The sequence below is a fragment of the Rattus norvegicus genome, chromosome 5, assembly GCF_036323735.1.
Source record: "Rattus norvegicus strain BN/NHsdMcwi chromosome 5, GRCr8, whole genome shotgun sequence".
NCBI classification, from domain to species: Eukaryota; Metazoa; Chordata; class Mammalia; order Rodentia; family Muridae; genus Rattus; species Rattus norvegicus.
Window position 1 is genome coordinate 23389235 of NC_086023.1, and position 18406 is coordinate 23407640.

At 38.6% G+C, this 18406-nt stretch overlaps 1 long non-coding RNA gene across 1 annotated transcript; it reads right to left on the bottom strand.

Moving 5' to 3' along the window:
- Nucleotides 1–6148: 6148 nt before the first annotated feature.
- On the bottom strand, nucleotides 6149–16488 carry LOC134478924 (uncharacterized). Its single transcript, XR_010051694.1, has 3 exons — nucleotides 10134–16488; nucleotides 8608–8743; nucleotides 6149–6492 (listed from the first exon to the last, which is right to left on the bottom strand). It is a non-coding gene; the product is annotated as an uncharacterized LOC134478924 (long non-coding RNA).
- Nucleotides 16489–18406: the final 1918 nt, after the last annotated feature.

Consider the following 18406-nt stretch of genomic DNA (forward strand, 5'->3'; position numbering starts at 1 on the left):
GAATATATTGCCACAAACAATGCTATCATTTTTTAAATGTTTGCTTCATTCCAGCTTCTAGCCTTCTGCTGTGTCAGTTTTGAATCATTATTTCTAAGCTTTTTCCTTCCTCTCATTTTAGAAATGATACATTCTGCCTTAAAACGAACATGTTCTAATTTTGGATTTTCAAGAGTATTCTTTTATGTTTATGAAGGAAAAAAACGTAATTATACCATTTGGATGACTCAGATAGATACAACTCTCTTCTTGATGTTTCCTTGATCTAATAGCTAGTTTTTCCCACTGTAGGATGAAGCACACACAGCAGGTCACTGTTCTGAATATTCCTGATACTTTTAAAATATATTTTAGTACCCTTTCAAATATTATCTTCATCTAACATTTTACATCTCTTTAGGCTTTATTCTCCAGTTCAGTTTCTAGTTCTCACCATGAACAGATTCGTACACACTTCTTTAGAGAAGCAGCATATACTAGGTGACTCAGGAAAAAAGAAGATGTGTTGTAGCTTAAATATTTTCAATGACTACCTTTAATATCAGTTATTAAATGCTTTTAACATCCTTTCTAGCCCTCCAGGGGTAATGGAAAGAAAGGTTATTCAGATAAAGGTAGTGTACCTGTTTAGAAATTGTTCTTTGGAGCAAATCCCATCTGGGTTGTTAGGAAATCAGCAGTTCAGTTCACAGGAATAAGCAGTAACAGCTCCAGCCACTCACAAACTCTTGACAAATATACCAGCAGTCTAGTTCAGTAGCGTGGGGAGAGCAAACATGAATCAGCAATGGCGGTATGACCTATCCTCAGCCAAATCAGCAAGAGTCAACAGGAGGGTCCAGGACTAACAGGGACACTAGGAGAAGTTCTCGGCTGTGCCTCCTTCAGCCAAGTGAAGATCAGTCAATACACAAGACCCAGAAGCATAACAAAGCTACCCATGTAAGCAAGCCCCTCTTGCTATTCCTACTTATACTCCGTCCAAACATCACATCCCTTCATGGGTCTTGCCTCAGCACATGGGTCTGTCTTAGGAAAGCTCCACATATATCTGTATCAGCTGACATCACTCTGCCAAACAGCCTTAATCTGCAGAAGAGGAAAGAAGCCACCAGAGCACCACTGGAAGACTTTTTGATGCATTTCTCTCTATGGAGTCATGACAAGGAGAGCTCAGCTATGCAACGTAAGGCAGACAATACATGCATGATTTTTATGAAGAATCTTTTATCACAGGTTGTTTCACGTGCTTGCTTAACACACCATCATGTGTTTGCTCCAGCAAAACACCATCCAAATAAACAGATTTTCAAAGAATCCTTAAGTTTCCACATGAATTTATTTTTCACAGTACAGGAGACTGAAGTCTGAGATGACACTGCAAACCAGATTGTTCTCTGAATAAAGATTCCTTTCTTGACATATAGATGACCATGATCTTGCTGTGCCCTTGCAGAGCAGGGGAAGCAAGGATATTATCTTATTCCTTGATTACTTAACCTTAGAAGGTCACCAATATGTCTACTGCTAGAACGTCAATAATTCCAAACTGAATAATTCTCTTATAAAGACACCTCTTATAATATGACCATTTTAGGAATTAAAGATTCCACAAGTAGATTTGGGGTACCATCTCTAGCACATACCATGTATGAACTCTTGGTGAGTTTTTATTTTGATCCCACTCTCACTTGGCTGAAGTATGTCTCTAAGTAATTTTGTTTTCGTATATGCACGTGAATATCATAAGCCTTCATTGCAGTCACTTACATTGTCTTTTGTACAAATATTAACTTTATTGATGATAAAATTCTTGGAACACAACACTATTACCTTGAAAGAAAAGAATATGGTCTCTGCTGTGTATTGGAAATCAGAATTGTTTGTGTTTGCTTGTGGAAAGGGCAACTTGCTGCTGAATAATTCAGACTTAATTCTTTATGCTGATAATTGGGCACATTAGCTTTCGTGTATCTGGGTGGGACCCTTCATTAGCATTTCCTGAATGAGTACAAGTACTTTGACCAACATACATAACTTTTGCTAATGTCAAAGGTTCTGTTCCTCTTATTCAGAATTGTAACATCTATCCATTGGTCAATTTCTTCCTTATAGGATTTATCATTTAAATTGTGTCTTCCCTTTTCTTTGTCTTTTATAGCATTTAGTTTTCTCCTTTCCTTTTTGAAACTCTGGAATAGTTTTACAATTCCATGCCCATACAACAGTTTATTATTTTCTATCATTTCCTGTCTTCCTTTATAAAACCTAGTTTCAGTACTATGTTTGGGTTCTTTCATTCTAGCAATTCTCTGAAGTTCTCGTGTTTTACACTCCCCTGTGTTTTAATTTAGTATTTTAATCTATTTATTAACGTATTATCTGGCTTTATCTTCTTTCTAAATAGTGAATACTTGCCCTGCCTCTTTGGTTTTTATTTTGACTTTTTAAATCACACTTTCTTATTTATCTGGCAAACTCACTAGAGTCTTGTGACCTGGCAAGTTTCAAAAGAAGTCATTCAGGTAGATCATCTCCAGCCTCAGGAAATAGCCTCAGGGCAAGTGTCAACCCGACCATGAATTGAGACCATAATAGTATGTTCTGGGTGAAGGGAGGCCACTGATCCTATCAACAGAATGTTGAAAGATATGTGTATATCTGAACCTGCAGCTATCCTATTCCTAAAGGCAGGAGAAGGTAGAGGGCTGTGGAAAAAAACTCACTCACAGGAAACTGGCAGTCATTTAAAAGATGTGGACATGGAGAACTTATCTATGAGATCTCTATGACCCCTCAATACAGCACAGCATGATAAGACAACTCCTGAGCACTTCATATATGGGAATTATTGGTTGAGAAATTGTAGGTACACACATAACCTATCCTTCACTAATTCTTTTCAAAATGTATTTTTTAGAGATGGTTTTTCATGACTCTATTGATAGCTATTTAGTTAAAAATAAGGATTCTAAGTATTCATATGATTCAAACAATAACATTTGTATGAGGTTTGTCACTCAGCGAGGCCTTAAGGACAATGTTCTGTGTTCTGTATTCCCTTAAAATAGGTAATGAATTTTTCCTTCTTTCTAGAGAGACCTGGTCAGTGTGTGGGTGCTCCTGGGTGCCCAGTGGTCTCTTCTCAGAAGCTAATTGGTACAATTCCTAATGAAGTTCCATTGTACAACAACAGATACTCATGCTTTTCTTTATAAAATTTAAATAATCTCTATTGAAAGATTTCCTATACATAGTACAGGATTAGCCGATGCTTTCCATTACCTTCAGAAATTATATGACCTCTGATAAAAATTCTACAGCTGAGACAAACACGTGGTAACATGACACGGAAGATGGGGGTCTCCAGTCCTTTCAGTGCCACAGCACAAGGAGCCAGGTACAATGAACCTTTCCAGGTATGAGCTGTAATTTTTAAACAAAACAAATACCCTGGAGGTCATCCTTGGTCACAGTCTGTCCTCAGGGTTAAGAAAACTGATACACTTTAAATAAGACATGAGTTACCTTTAGGAAGAGCTCCTTCATGTTCTTGCAGTGTTTCCATTCCTCCTAAGTTCCCAATCATCATATGCTCCATGTACAGAAGCTTCAAGATGGGTAAAGACTATATAATTCTTCTTGTCACTTATCTTAGTTACTTTTTCTATTGCTGTGATAAAATACCAAGAACAAGGGAACTTATGAAAGAAAGTTATTTAACTGTGCTTAAATGGTTTCTGAGGCTTAGAGTTCATCATTGAATGAACAAATGCATGGTGGGAGGAGCAAGTAAGGACTCTGAATCAACAAGTACGAAGCAGAGAATGCACACTAGGAACAGAATGACTATTTTTAAAAACTTAGTACCTGCTTCCAGTGACATATTTCCTCCGGCAAAGCCATACCTCCTAATCTTTCTCCAAACAGTCATCAACTAGAAAATAAGTATTTAAAGACCTGAGTCTTAACTACCATATTACTCAACTGTCTTAGTTAGGGTTTCCATTGCTGGAAAGAGATACCATGACCAAGGCAACTCATAAAGGACAACATCTAGTTGGGGCTGATTTACAGGTTCAGGGGTTCAGTCCATTATCATCAAGGTGGGAGCATGGCACTGGAGGAGTAAGAGTTCTAAATCTTGTTCCCAAGACAAATTGAGAAGACTGGCTTCCAGAGAGTTAGGAAAGTGGCCTTAAAGCTCTGTTTCCACAGTGACATACTTCCTGCAACAAAGCCACACCTACCCCAACAGGAAAATACCTCCTAATAGTGCCACTCCCTGGGCCAAGAATATTCAAAACACATACCCAACTCTAAATAGAATTTTAGAATCTTATCTTTCCAGCAGAAAGTTTTCTTGAAGCTTGTGTTTAATAGATTCTTAAATTAGGGTTTTGTTGTTTAGTTTTCTGTGTGTGTGTGTGTGTGTGTGTGTGTGTGTGTGTGTGTGTGTGTGTGTTTGTGTGTGTGTTTGTCTATTTGTCTGTCTGTCTGTCTTTAGCAAAATTCTTAGTGAAGCAACATAAAGAGGGAAGGATTTGCTTTGATAAGTCTCACCTCCCCCATACTCTTGGGAAAAACATCTTGGTGGCAAGAACATACAGCTGAGGATACATATACCACATTTCAGACAGGAAGTGGAGATGGAGAAGTGAACCAGCTACAACCTTTACAAGTACATGGTCACATACATACACACTTCCCACAAATTGGCCCCATTTCCCAAAGTTTCCACATGTTTCCAAAATCTCACTACTAACTGAAGTTAACCCTTCAACATATGATCCTATATCAAATATTTCATATGCAAATCATATATTACTGATACAAATTTTAAAGAATTCACTCTCTATTAATCCATGGGTCTCTCTCCTCTATCTGACTGTTTTTCTCCCAGAAGTCAAGCCATAAACCACTGCACTCTATCTTCCTGAACAAATATTCAATAAAAAATGTTTTGCTGGGACTTCTAGCCTCCCTCTCCCTTGTGACTGTCTGTGGTGATTTGAATAAGAATCATTCCCCCCACATAAGCTCATATAATTGAATGCTTGTTTACCCGGGAGTGGCACAATTTGGAGGTGTGGCCTTGTTGGATTAAATGTGGTTTTCTTGGAAGAAGTGTGCTACTGGGGATGGGCTTCAAGGTTTCAAGTGTTCAAGCTGTACTCAGTATCAGTCCCCTCCTCTTTCTCTCTTTGTCTCTTTCCCCTTCTTTCTCTTCTCTTCCTTCTTCCTCTCCTTCCTTCTCTCTCTCCCTCCATCTCTCTCTACTTTCCCTTCCATCCCCTCCTTCTCTTACTCTCCCAATATTCCAGGAATCAAACCAAAGAAAGCCTCCCTGCATGACCCTCATTATGTCATATATAGTGACAATCTCTCCTAAGGAAACTTTCCCTCTGTCCTGAAGGTTTGCTCTTCCACTACAGGCCATGATGGTATATTTCTCATAATAAAGCTCACCTGGAAAGTGATTTATCTCTGCTTTCCCCATCCATGAACCCCTTGCTTATTCTAATTAATTCTAAACGTAGGTTTATCTCTATTCTAGTTAATATATAAACACATTATCCCCCTGTATGTATCCTCTTCCACCAAGATTTGTCTTGAATCAGTCCTCCCTTAACTTTCTATAAGTGAGAAAATAGTTGTCAAATGGGAGAGCCCCTTTCCGCTCACTCTCTAGTACTGGACTGGAGTGATTGGAAAGGCAAATGCTCAATTAAAGGTTCTCCTATGTATGTTGTTTCTTTTTCTGTTGGTGGTGATGATGTTGTTTACTACTTAGACATGGCAGATCCTGGTATCTTCATGATCCAGAAGGCTGTGACAAGAGTAAATGCTGGACTGGGAAGAGAGAGATGACTCGTGTTTCTGGAAGAAGTCCTGTTTCATGGAACTGAATATCTGCTAAGGCCTGCTTTAATTTTGCACTCATCACTACTTTATTTATGAGTGAATATTTGAAAAATAGTAGTCTTCCTCTCTTCATTTTCAACATAACTTTAGATGTTCATGTTCTGTGTTACTTTCAAATATTTTGTGGAAAGCTTAACAGAGGAATCAGTCTGATTTACACCATTCATAACAAGAGGCTTAGAAATTATGCTATAAAAACAGAAAGGTGACTATGGAGGAGCCATCTGTACAGGTAAACAGGCAGCATTTAATAATTCAATGTGCGCTTGATAATTGCATAGGCATTTCCTCCCTGAAATAACATTCAAGAAAGAAACCAAGGTTCAATTCCCCTTCCACCCTTGAAGGGTTGGGTTATTTCAGAGCAAGTTCTTCACCCAGGTCGCTTCTGCTTAGTGCAGAGAGGTCTGCAGTGTGGTCGCATTCTAGTCAGTCCAAGATGCATTTGAGAAATGTCACACCACTTGCCATAAGCAATGTCCATTATCACAATCCCCATCTCACAAGTTCTGTCATCACTTGTGTCGAGAGTTTCCTGAGTCTGAGGGAGGATTGAGGTCAAAAGTCCTAGAAACAAAAGAAGAATTTGAAGTCATTCTGGATCACATAGCATCAACAGAGTTTTCTATTTAGAAATAAATGAGACTATTTCAGAAATCCCCCAGTATCCTATGAGTATTACTAAATGAAGCTACCCACATGCTTGGCATAGATTCTTGACAGATAATTTTATGAATGTAAACCTTTCGGGAGCCCCGCATTTCTACTTGGTATTTTATGCATTTAAATTCTTCAACTAATCTTGTTTCACATCTTGAAAATAAAACCTACTTTTATGGAAAGTGCTCAAGTTTTAATGGCGATGATTAGTAATGAAAAGCATTAATGTCTAAATGTTCCAAAATCATGCCAAGATCAACATTAAGCTTTTCTATTAGCACAACTGAGGTAGATTTTTTTTATCCCCCAAAATTTAACCAAAAGTCTTGCTCTAATCTTTACTGTAGAGCACACTGGAGGTGTGATGGCAGCTGCTTTAACCAACAACTGGGTATCCAGGGCTTTTCTGTTGAAAAACTCTTATGCAAAGTTGCTGTTTATTGAGGTTACATGAGGCTTTCTGTCTCTGGGCTGCTTTTCTTTATTCATCAATTGCCTCTACCAGAGGTAAGGAAATAACTTCTGTAGCAATTTAGAAAAATGAGTTAATCTTAAACCACTGCTCTTGCCTTTTACTCAAGAGGAAAGTCATAAATACTGCTTTTATGATAGTTATTAAAAAGGTTTCATTCCTTTGAAGATGATATCTATATGTAAAACCTCCCCTCGGGTGATATAGAAGGATTTTATGCAAATAAAACTAAGGCAAAAATTTAAATGATGACAGTGAAAGAGAGGGACCAAAACAAAGTGTGTGCAGCCTGATTCTGTCTCATTACCTTAGGCAAACTGATGGAACTGCATCAGTGTGAGACAGACAGATAAAATGTATGTTTCTAAGGATAGATGGTTGGTTTGATGGTTAGCAGTACTGGCTGCTCTTCTGTAAGGCTTGGACTTAGTCCTTTTTTTTTTTTAAGATTTATTCATTTATTATATATAAGTACACTGTAGCTGTCTTCAGATACACCAGAAGAGGGCATCAGATCTCTTTACAGATGGTTGTGAGCCACCATGTGGTTGCTGGGAATTGAACTCAGGACCTCTGGAAGAGTAGTTGGGTGCTCTTAACCGCTGAGCCATCTCTCCAGCCCCTGGTTGCTCTTCTTAATGAAATATCCAAGTTTGACTTGGATGGAGCCAGCATGGAGGTTCACATCCTGTAACTCTAGTTTCACAGAATCTAATACTCTCTTCCAGCCTTAATGGGTACCAGACATGCCCATGGTACAGAGACATACATTCAGGCACAACCCTCATTCATATTTAAAAAATAAGCAAAATCTCAAAACTGAACTTGGTGGAATCTTAGTCATTCAGCAGCTGACAGCTGATGTCTTATAGTAGTGTTCACATGGTTGTCGTTTTCCAATGTCTTTTCATGTAACTTTCCCTGTATGCATATGTCTGGAATTAAATTTCTCCTTTGTACAGGGTACTAATTGTATGGACTAGGGTGAACAAATTTTAAAGTAGTTGCTTATTTATATAAATTTCATAAGTCAACAAAAAGTATTCTTCTTCAAACATCAATATCTTCTTCATTTTCTACACTTTGCATTCCTATAGTAAAATACCTTGTACAAACTACTCATAAAAATGTTCGAACTTTGGAAGCTCCATGTCAAGACATAATATAGGCATCTCCTCATGACCAATAGCAATGACTGGGGACAAGTAGTTAGATCTCTGACAGGGAATAGACAGAGATGAAGTGAACCCATCCCTCAGTGTTTATACCCACGCTAAATTACAGCAGAACTCCCTTCAGAAAGCATGCTTCAGTAACCTAAAGGCTTTCTATGAGGCTCCTTCACTTAAAGATACTAAAACATTTTCCACTATTGCCATCTTGGGGACAGAGACTCAAATCACAGTGAAGTCATGGACACTCCAACCATACACAAAACATAGAAGACCTGTGTTGTAAGGACATAATTTTAACTTATAGTAAATACCCATCTATTCTCTTGACCTTCTAGGACTTAGTGGAAACATAACGGTTGACTAAAGAGAAATTACCTCAGTCCCAAAGAGCAGGAGTACTCATGACGTGAAGTCCTGTGATTCATGACTGATACACCTGTCATGACTTTTCACTACATACCTTCTAAAAGTCTTTCTCATCATCCGAGTCAGTCCCCAGGGACATTTTCATCTGTGTGAAAGAATGGTGGGTATTAATCTGCAGGAAAAACTAAAGGTATTCATAATTGTTCTTAACTGATCTCTATTATATTATATTATATTAATTATATTATGTTAATGAAGAACTAGAAATCTAAATCTAGTCAAAGGTGACCATTAAATTAAACTACAAAATGCGATCAAGAACAAAGATAGCATCTGCTTCCCAAGGCTGTTGATCTTTGAAGGTTGACTATTAACCATATGTCTCTGATGAAAAAGCCAACAATCAAAGAAATACATGAACCTTTGATGAATAATAAGAAGAAATTGACTAAATAAGTAGTGGAATATTTAAATGCTCAGTGTAAAGGCACCCATATGTAAAGCACACTAACAGTGAGTATTTAATAACAAGAGAAATGGTCACTACTAGCATAAAAGTAATATTTAATGTGATAATTTTGATAACATGCACTTAGTATGTAGTCATACCACTTATACACTCCAAACAAGAAATTTTGAAGCCATGTATCAAAATATGCATATGTTTGGCATAAATATACAATTACAGTAACAAATATAATTACTGACTCTAATTAGTTGCCCTCCTATGCTCTCCTAGTATTTTCTAATGTACAAATTCCTTAGATATCTGAGTTAATATTGGCTTGATAGTAATAAGTAATAGTAAGTCTTGATTTCCAGCTATATCCCATGCTCCTCTCACTGCTTACCCAGTGGAAATCTGGTACCAATGATTTCTAGCTTTGCTCCTAAAATTGTATGTATCCTTCAAATGTAAGCCCTTTATTATACTAGCCTAATTCCTTGTTGCTGCCCATACCCAGTTTTTTAAGAATATGTTTGCTCACATTCTTTCCATGCATAATTAATGAGCAATGTCTGCATTTCAAGCTCTACAAATCTAAAAGATGCAAAGACAATTAAGGCCTACAATTTCCCTCTAAGCCAACATCAAATTATTTAACAGACCTTTCTTGATAGCCTAGAAACATATAAACCCTTTGTCATCTGTACCAAGACCATTGAGTACTGGGAATTGGTTCTAATGCTTTGTCCTGTTTCAGCTCCAAAAGCTGTGTTTCCAGACCTGAGGATTCCTGTCCTCTGGTGGCTTTGATTAATAATAAAGAATTGCCCTATAGGCAGGCAATGACTGGGTAGGGAGATGGGGTAAGACTTTTAGATTGCATGGGCAAGGGACTGAGGGGTAGAGCTAGGGGTGGGGGATGGGGAAAGAGAAGAGACTCATCATGACAGGGAAGCAGCAAGATGAAACTTAAAGACCCATGGACAGGTGAGAATCTGGGAAAGGGTCCCTGGGAGCCACTTTGCCAATTGGGTCTGGAGTAGCAGAGATGAAATATAGATTTTAAAAGATATTAACTCAAGCATACCAGAGGGGAGTGTTTGCTAGTCACAGGGAGGTTTAGAAGTGCTCAGTATGGAGCTAGTCAAGGCATATCGAAATTTGCTGCTGCTGCTGCTGCTGCTGCTGCTGCTGCTGATGATGATGATGATGATGATGATGATGATGATGATGATGGTAGTGGTGGTGGTGGTGGTGGTGGTGGCGGTGTGTATCCTTCATTCATGAATCCAGAGAGCTCATGGGAGGGTGCAGTGTGCCCTAAACCAGGAACAAAGGCAGTTTAATTCATTGCAATAATTGAGTACCTCAGTTCCCTTTTCTTCCTTCAATAACCTCTAACATGATATATGTCTCTTTAAATTAACTCTATAATGAGTTATATGCTGTCTTCACTGTTATGTCAAGATACATTGGAGGCATCTGAGGAATAGTCCCTGAGTGGTAAGTAGACTTGGCTAATGATTGAATAGAAAAATGTCAAGATGTCAGAACACCTGTAGAAGAGACCTATTGCAAAGGGAGGGGTGGGATAAGACAAGGGAAGCCTCTTACCTTTTTACTTCCTTTGGCAGTGCAGGAATGGCACCTTGTGTCTCATACACACTATGTAAGTTCTTAACAAGCTAAGTTTTGCCCCTAGTTTAGCCATCTTTTTTATTCAGTATTTTGTATTTCCCAGGGACTATTACAAGCTGGGAAGTGTAATGGGATTGAAATTTATCAATGTATTATTCTCAATAAGATTGATGCTGAAGGCGGAATGCCACTTATAATAGCTATTTGTTTTCAACTGTGTGTTTCTTAAAATATCGGCATGCTATTAACCCTATTATCAAGGCAAATTCAGCCACGGATGCTCATCAGCCTACAGCGTTTCAAGGCTTTCTTTTTTCTTTTCTTTACTGTTTGTTTCTTTTAACACCACATTCCTTTTCCCCATTATCTCCACTCTGGAACAAGAAATTTGGTAATTATCAAGTAACATAAAACCTGAGCTACATGTTTATGATGCTGATAGTGGGGTACCAGATAATTATATGAAATAAACATTGCCTCCCAACTGCCAACTCTCCCTTGCTGACAGGAACTTTGAGTTGACCACGAAGCAGAGCTCTGAGAAATAGTCCAGTTTCCAAATTGCACACTCATGATTCTGATGTGAGTCACTCAAGCTTTTTCAAATGAACCTCACTTCTGCTGCCCAAGTGGTGCCTGTAGCCTCTTGTACTTCTGGCTCTGTAACTCTGCTCATCTGCTTTTCAGTTGTTCTTCTCACTGAGATGACCAGTTTGGCTATTACTGTAAACAAGTGCAGGGGACCTTGGGAAAGTTGTAGCCTCAGAAATTGGATGAAGGCATCAGTGTAGCCCTTCCTGTTGAGGGAGCAACAGTTAAGTAGCATCCTCTGGGCAGGTTGATACCCCTTGGACAGTTCAGAGGTTACAAAGTCACCAGAGTAAAGGCAAGACTCACCTGGAAGGTGGGAGGCAGGGGCCATGGGGTATGGGGAACACCGGGATTGCAGACTGGTACAACCATTCCGGAAATCAGTCTGGAGGTTCCTTAGAAAATTGGACATTGAACTGCCTGAGGACCCAGCTATACCTCTCTTGGGTATATACCTAAAAGATGCCCCAACATATAACAAAGACACATGCTCCTCTATGTTCATAGCAGCCTTATTTATAATAGCCAGAAGCTGGAAAGAACCCAGATGCCCTTCAACAGTGGAATGGATACAGAAAATGTGATACATCTACACAATGGAATATTACTCAGCTATCAAAAACAACGACTTTATGAAATTCATAGGCAAATGGATGGAACTGGAAAATATCATCCTGAGTGAGCTAACCCAATCACAGAAAAACACACATGGTATGCACTCATTGATAAGTGGATATTAGTCCAAATGCTCAAATTACCCTAGATATACAGAACACCTGAAACTCAAGAAGGATGACCAAAATGCGAATGCTTCATTCCTTCTTTAAAAGGGGGAACAAGAATACCCTTGGGAAGGAATAGGGAGACACCGTTTAGAACAGAGGCAGAAGGAACACCCATTCGGAGCCCATACATATACAGCCACCAAACTAGATAAGATGAATTAAGCAAAGAAGTACAGGCTGACAGGAACCGGATGTAGATCTCTCCTGAGAGACACAGCCAGAATACAGCAAATACACAGGTGAATGACAGCAGCAAATCACTGAACTGAGGACAGGACCCCCGTTGAAGGAATCAGAAAAAGGACTGAAAGAGCTTGAAGGGGCTTGAGACTCCATATGAACAACAATGCCAACCAACCAGAGCTTCCAGGGACTAAGCCACTACCCAAAGACCATCCCTGGACTGACCCTGGGCTCCAACTGCATAGGTAGCAATGAATAGCCTAGTAAGGGCACCAGGGGAAGGGGAAGCCCTTGGTCCTGCCAAGACTGAACCCCCAGTGAATGGGCTTGTTAGGGGGAACCTGATAATGGGGGGAGGATGGAGGGGAACACCCATATAGAAGGGGAAGGGGAGAGGTTAGGGGGATGTTGGCCTGGAAAAACAATTGAAATGTAAATAAGAAATACCCAAGTTAATAAAGATGGAGGGGAAAAAAAGAACAACTAGTGTTGTTACAGCAGACCGAGGTTCCATTCCCAGAAACCATATGTTATCTAAACATTTGCTGTAGGTACATTTCCATGCTTCCCCTGCCTTCTTCTGGATTCTGTTGGTATTTCACACAAACATATGTAGGCAAACATTCATGTATATAAATAAAGGTAAAAGTTAAAAGAAAAAAAAGAGACAATATGGAGTAGTAAAGGCAGATCAAGGGCAATGTGGAGGCACAGAGGCGGGAATGTGGAAATAGTTGTTTACTGAGAAAGCAATGAAGAAAGGAGTTATAGGGGAAAAATTCCGGCTAAGAACTGATTCAGTGAAATTGGGTAAGATTTAACTAAACATGGCAGTTAGCTGGGTGGTACAAAGTCCCCAACAAGGTCTTTTCAGAATGGCCACAGAATGTTTCAGCAAAAAATGTTTGGGGAAGGAAAAAGCTGACCAGCTAGTGCTGGTCCTTGATTCAAAAAGGCATATTCAAGAACAGCATTGGGAAAGGGAATTTGCTTTAGAATAAAATAATTGTACTGTGTTTATAAACTATGAAGAGAGTAGCAAGAGAGAGCACATCCTAAAAGAAAGAGGAGAATAAATAACTGATAAGTGCTAAGATGTAGTCAACATAAGGGGTGGGAATCAGAGTGAGATGAGGAACATCTCTGAAATGAAAGGAGAGGAAGGATGATAATCAGGCATGAGGATCCAATGGACATTTTATTAGCTGACTCCCACCTTCTCCAGGAAAACTGTATTTCAAAGCATCAGCCACCTGTCCTTGGACAATTATTTGTGTTGGTTGGTTTTTACCAACGTGACACAAACCTATTCACATGAGGAAGGGTGAAATGCCAATTGAAAATGTCTTCCATCAGATTGGCCTGTGAGAATGTCCATGAGGCATTTTCTTGGTTAAGCATTGGTGTGGATGGCTCCACCTGTCTGTAGGTGGTGCTACTTCTGGGCTGGTTTGCCTGTGTTATGTAAGAAAGCAGGTGGAACAAGAATTTGGGGAAAAGAAACCTCTAAGCAGTGTTCCTCCATGGCCTCGGAATCAGTTTCTACCTTTGGGTTCCTGCCCTGTTTGAGTTAATCCATTGTGATCTGAACAAACAAGTGAATTAAAGCCTTTCCTCCACAGATCATGGTGTTTTTCACAGCAATAGAAAACAGACTAGGACAATTCTGTTCCTTCTTAATATTCATGTCGAGTGAGTTATACAAAAGCCATTTTAAGTTCTGTCTCTTGAAGCTTAAAATATATATTAACTAAAATAATTGAATTAAGATGTAAGGACTGTATTGAGCAGACATCTGCTGCCTCAGTGATAATTTTATGAGGCTACTTACTCATTCATTTATTATGTAGGCATGGAAATCTTTGGAACACTTTTATTCCAAGAGAGTATCTACATCAAATGCACTGAAGTCTCAGCTCTTTCCTTTGGCAGGCATTCACAACATAGAGAAGCTGAACTTTAGGTTTTCAAAAGTGTAATCATTGATAGCTAGCTAATTCTGGAAAGTCATTTGTAAAATGTAAATGTGGTACTTTTTATATCTTTTAAAATGAAATAATATGCAGTATTATTCCACTTTTAAAATATTAAGAATAATTTTACATATTCTTGTAATTGTGTCAAGTCTACACTGCAATGAGTGAGCAATAAGAAAAATGACAGCTTGACAGAAAATCCTTACCGAAAAAAAAAATCACACTTGTTATGTTCAGGTGCAGAGCTGTTCCCATCCTGCTATTCTCTGGAAAGTTCAAGTCTTCCTTCTCATGTTCAAAAGCAAACCTCATGGCTTCTTCCTCATAGAGTATCAGAACTATGTGGTTGCATTCCAACCAGAAGCCTTGGGAATTTTATTCTGTCCACATTCAAAAGCTGAATCAGTAAAATTCACTTAAAGCATTCTCTGTCAGCACATCTTTCCTACACACTTGATTATAAGTTAATTCAATATTCTGTTCTGTCCCTAAGTGAAGAGTAGCAACAAGGTCAGCCACCTGTTTCTTCATTTTTCTTGGTAAGATTTGGTTAAGAATATTGTACGCTTCTCAAGAACAGACCTTTTCAGGCAGTGGTAGAACATAGAACTCGTGATCCTCCTGCCTCTGCCTCCTTCAGCAAATCCTACCGGCGTGCGCCACCACAACCGGCAAGAACATAGAAATAATCTCAGCACTCAAGAGTCAGAGACAAGCAGACTTCAGTGAATTTGAAGCCATTGTGGACAACATAGTGCATTCCAGGATAATCATGGCTATACAGAGAACCCTGTCTCATGAAAAACCAAAATAGTAAAAAGAATACATTTCAAAGGTTATGAAATATTTAGGTCCAGGAGGAAAAATTAGCAGAGGAATGCTTACATTTTCCAGAAATAACTTACCTATGATGTTCAATAATTTTGCCAAAATATATGCAACCACTGTAACATCTATAGAGGAGTTTTAGTTGCTGTTGCAAGATCACATCCAAAGACCTTCTAGGTTTGTGTGATCTGGCTGGAATGCAGACATTACCTTAATACACACAGTTAATCCCAAACAATGAAAGTAAGGTTAGTTTATAAGAGGAAGCAGTGAAGTTTGAAAGTGACTGATAATTGAGAGGGCAGGGCAGGTCAGTGAGTTCAGAGTCAATTGAGTTCCATCAATGGTGGAGTGAAGGTGAGTTTAATGACTCAGTTGGGGGACAGTGCAGTGAGTGCAGCACAGTGGAATTGAATTCTCAGTTCAGGGCAGATCAGCAGAGGCAGTTGAAGCAGAGAATAAGAGGGAGATGGAAAATTAGAACAGATTGCCAGAGCTAGTTTGAGTCCATGCAGAGCAACTCAGTGAGAAGTTGAGAGAAGCCAGATTTATATAGTCAGCTTAGAGAGGAGTTTGAGCAAGAATAACTGAGTTGAACCAGCCATCCAGAGTTCAAAAAGAGCTAGAGAAAGTGAGCTTACTCAGCAGTAAGCCTCTGAGACAACAATTACATTGCACAAAGCAAAATTACATTTCCAAACATCCCGGTCTAAACCTCTGGTTTCTGACATTAGCCTTTCAGAAATGTTTGGATTTCAGTTATTTGTTTATTTACACATGACCATCTGTTTGTTGCTTTTGAATAGCTCAGGATCATGTCAGCATGTTATTATCTATCTATTTTCAGGATCCATTTACAATCCCTCTCTATACTACCTATGATGAATTCTGCTCAGCAGTGACCTATTCCCTACATAAAGCCAGGCTAGAGCTCCACTGCCCTCAAAATTTAGCCTTTCAAATAATGTTCTGCATGACTTAGGCTCAACATGAAGTTGAGCTTCCTAATGCTTGCCTGACTTTGAAAACTCTAGCAGTGTCCCAGAACCAAACACAATAAATAGCTGACTCTCACAGTTTACCTACCTGCTTAGTCAGACTCTCAACTCAGTCCTTCTAGGGCTTCCAAGCTTGAGGTGTCTATACTCTAAGACCCTGTTTACTTGATTGCAAAAGTAGATTTTAAGTGCATATAAATTTGTCAACTTCTGTAACCTCTAGTATGAGACCTACTTGGCTTCCAGCAGCAGTTCTGATCAAAGTGATCCATAAAAGGCCATCCGAAGAACAAGTGAACTCTTTTAAAAGAACTATGGAGCATTTATGACTATAAGCAAATCAAATGAAAAGAACAATTTTTCTTCTAAAATTTATTAGGCAATGAAATTTCATTGTTGGCTATTACTTTTCTCTCTCAGAGATGTGAATAATATATGTAGCATACTAAAGAATAATAGTATCATTAATAATAAAGTCTACCTACATAAATTCTATGAAAATAGATTTTACTTGAGGAATTTAGTAACATTGTGCAAAAAGAAATGTATATAACAACAGAGAAAGTAATCACGGAACAGTTAAAAGATGTAAATTTGCCTTTAGTTTCCAGTTATAAACAGTGATAAAAGAAGCTGAATCAAACATATGTCTTTTGTAGAAAGACTCTGTTAACATTCAATCCCCATTTGCCTTTGACTGTGAGCATTACAATCTTTCTAGTCTCTTCTGGTCTCCCTGATGGCCTAAAGAGTCACCTGCTTGTCATGAGATAGGTGTGAATATCTTTGGTATAGGAAATGGTGCAGTTTCTAAGATGGCATAAAAATTCTTAGCAAATGACATCACTGGAATAAAACACCTGTAGCTGGCATTTGCTACTTTGACGATTCTTCATTCTTTTACCCTTCTCCACTCGTTTCCGACCCTTTCAATCCTCTATCAGTAGATAATAGAAAAAGAAGAATAGAAAAGAAGGAAAGAGGGTGAGATTATCATTATTAGATTATGTCCTACTGATTAGGGTCATCCAGTTCCATGAAGTAACTTTGATCTTCACCATCAGGATATCTAATTTCTTCTTCTTTCTTCTTTGTACATGACTGCTTAACACACCACAACTAAACTCACCAACAACCAACCTCCCAGGAACCCAGCATTTACATACCCTCTATAAAGTTCCCAGAACTACAAACATCACATAACTTCAGAAACTATCTACAGCTGGTAAAACCATGTCCCTGTTAGAGCACGAGACAAATCATAGTCTACTACTGTGAACATTATGAAGCAAACTCATATCTCGTATCTGGTATTAAAACAAAAACATATATATAATATTTCTATATCTTTTCAAAGAAACCAAAATTTTCATTATACACATCCTTTAATATGCCTATCATTTTTGGAACTCTTATGATGAAGAGACAATAATAATGTGAAAAATGAGAATATTAAGGGTAGTATAATAGAAGAGGATTCTTGTTAGCACTGTTAAGAAACTGTATCTAACATTAACAACTATTTGTTTCCAGATTTCCTTGTATGTGAGAAAAATAACTCCCTATCAATGTAATCCTTTGTTATTGGACATTATATTACTTTGACATCAAATCATTCTTATGTTTTCTTAATATCCATTGTCCATAAGAGGAGAGCATACTTGTTAACTAACTGGCAGTGCCAATTGTGAGAGGTGTAAAACATTACTTTACTGCTCTTTGACTATGCATGTCATTAGCCAAAGCTCATTTAGAGTTTCTCCAAATTGTCTTATCCTGGTTGAGAGGCCATTAGAATAGCATGTCTGCCACAAAGATGGATATTACTTTCACAGGGGACACATGAAGAAGAGCTGGGCAGAAGGAAGCATGAGTGAGATTTGGGGTGGACGTCACTTAATTACAGAAAAGGACAAAATCAATACCAAGAATGGGTGTGTTTTCCCAGACAAATTTTCAGAAATCTCTCTACCAGGTCTTATTATTTCCCCTTTGCTACATGCCCTGACTAGTTTTATATCAACTTGACACAAACTAGTGTCATCAGAGAACAGGGTACCACAATTAAGAAAATTCCTCTATGAGAATGGGCTGTAGACAAGGCTATAGGGCATTTTCTTGACTAGTGAATTATGGAAAGAGATCAGCCCACTGTGGAAGAGCCCACCCCTTGGTTGCTGGTTCTGGCTTCTATAAGAAATCAGACTGAGCAAGCCAGAAGGAGAAATCCAATAAGCAGCACTGGTCCATGGCCTCTTCATCAACAACTCCCACCTCCAAGTTCCTCCAGTTTGAGTTCCTGTTCCAACCTCATTCAATGGTGAACACTGATGTGGAAGTATAAGCCAAGCATAAGCCAAA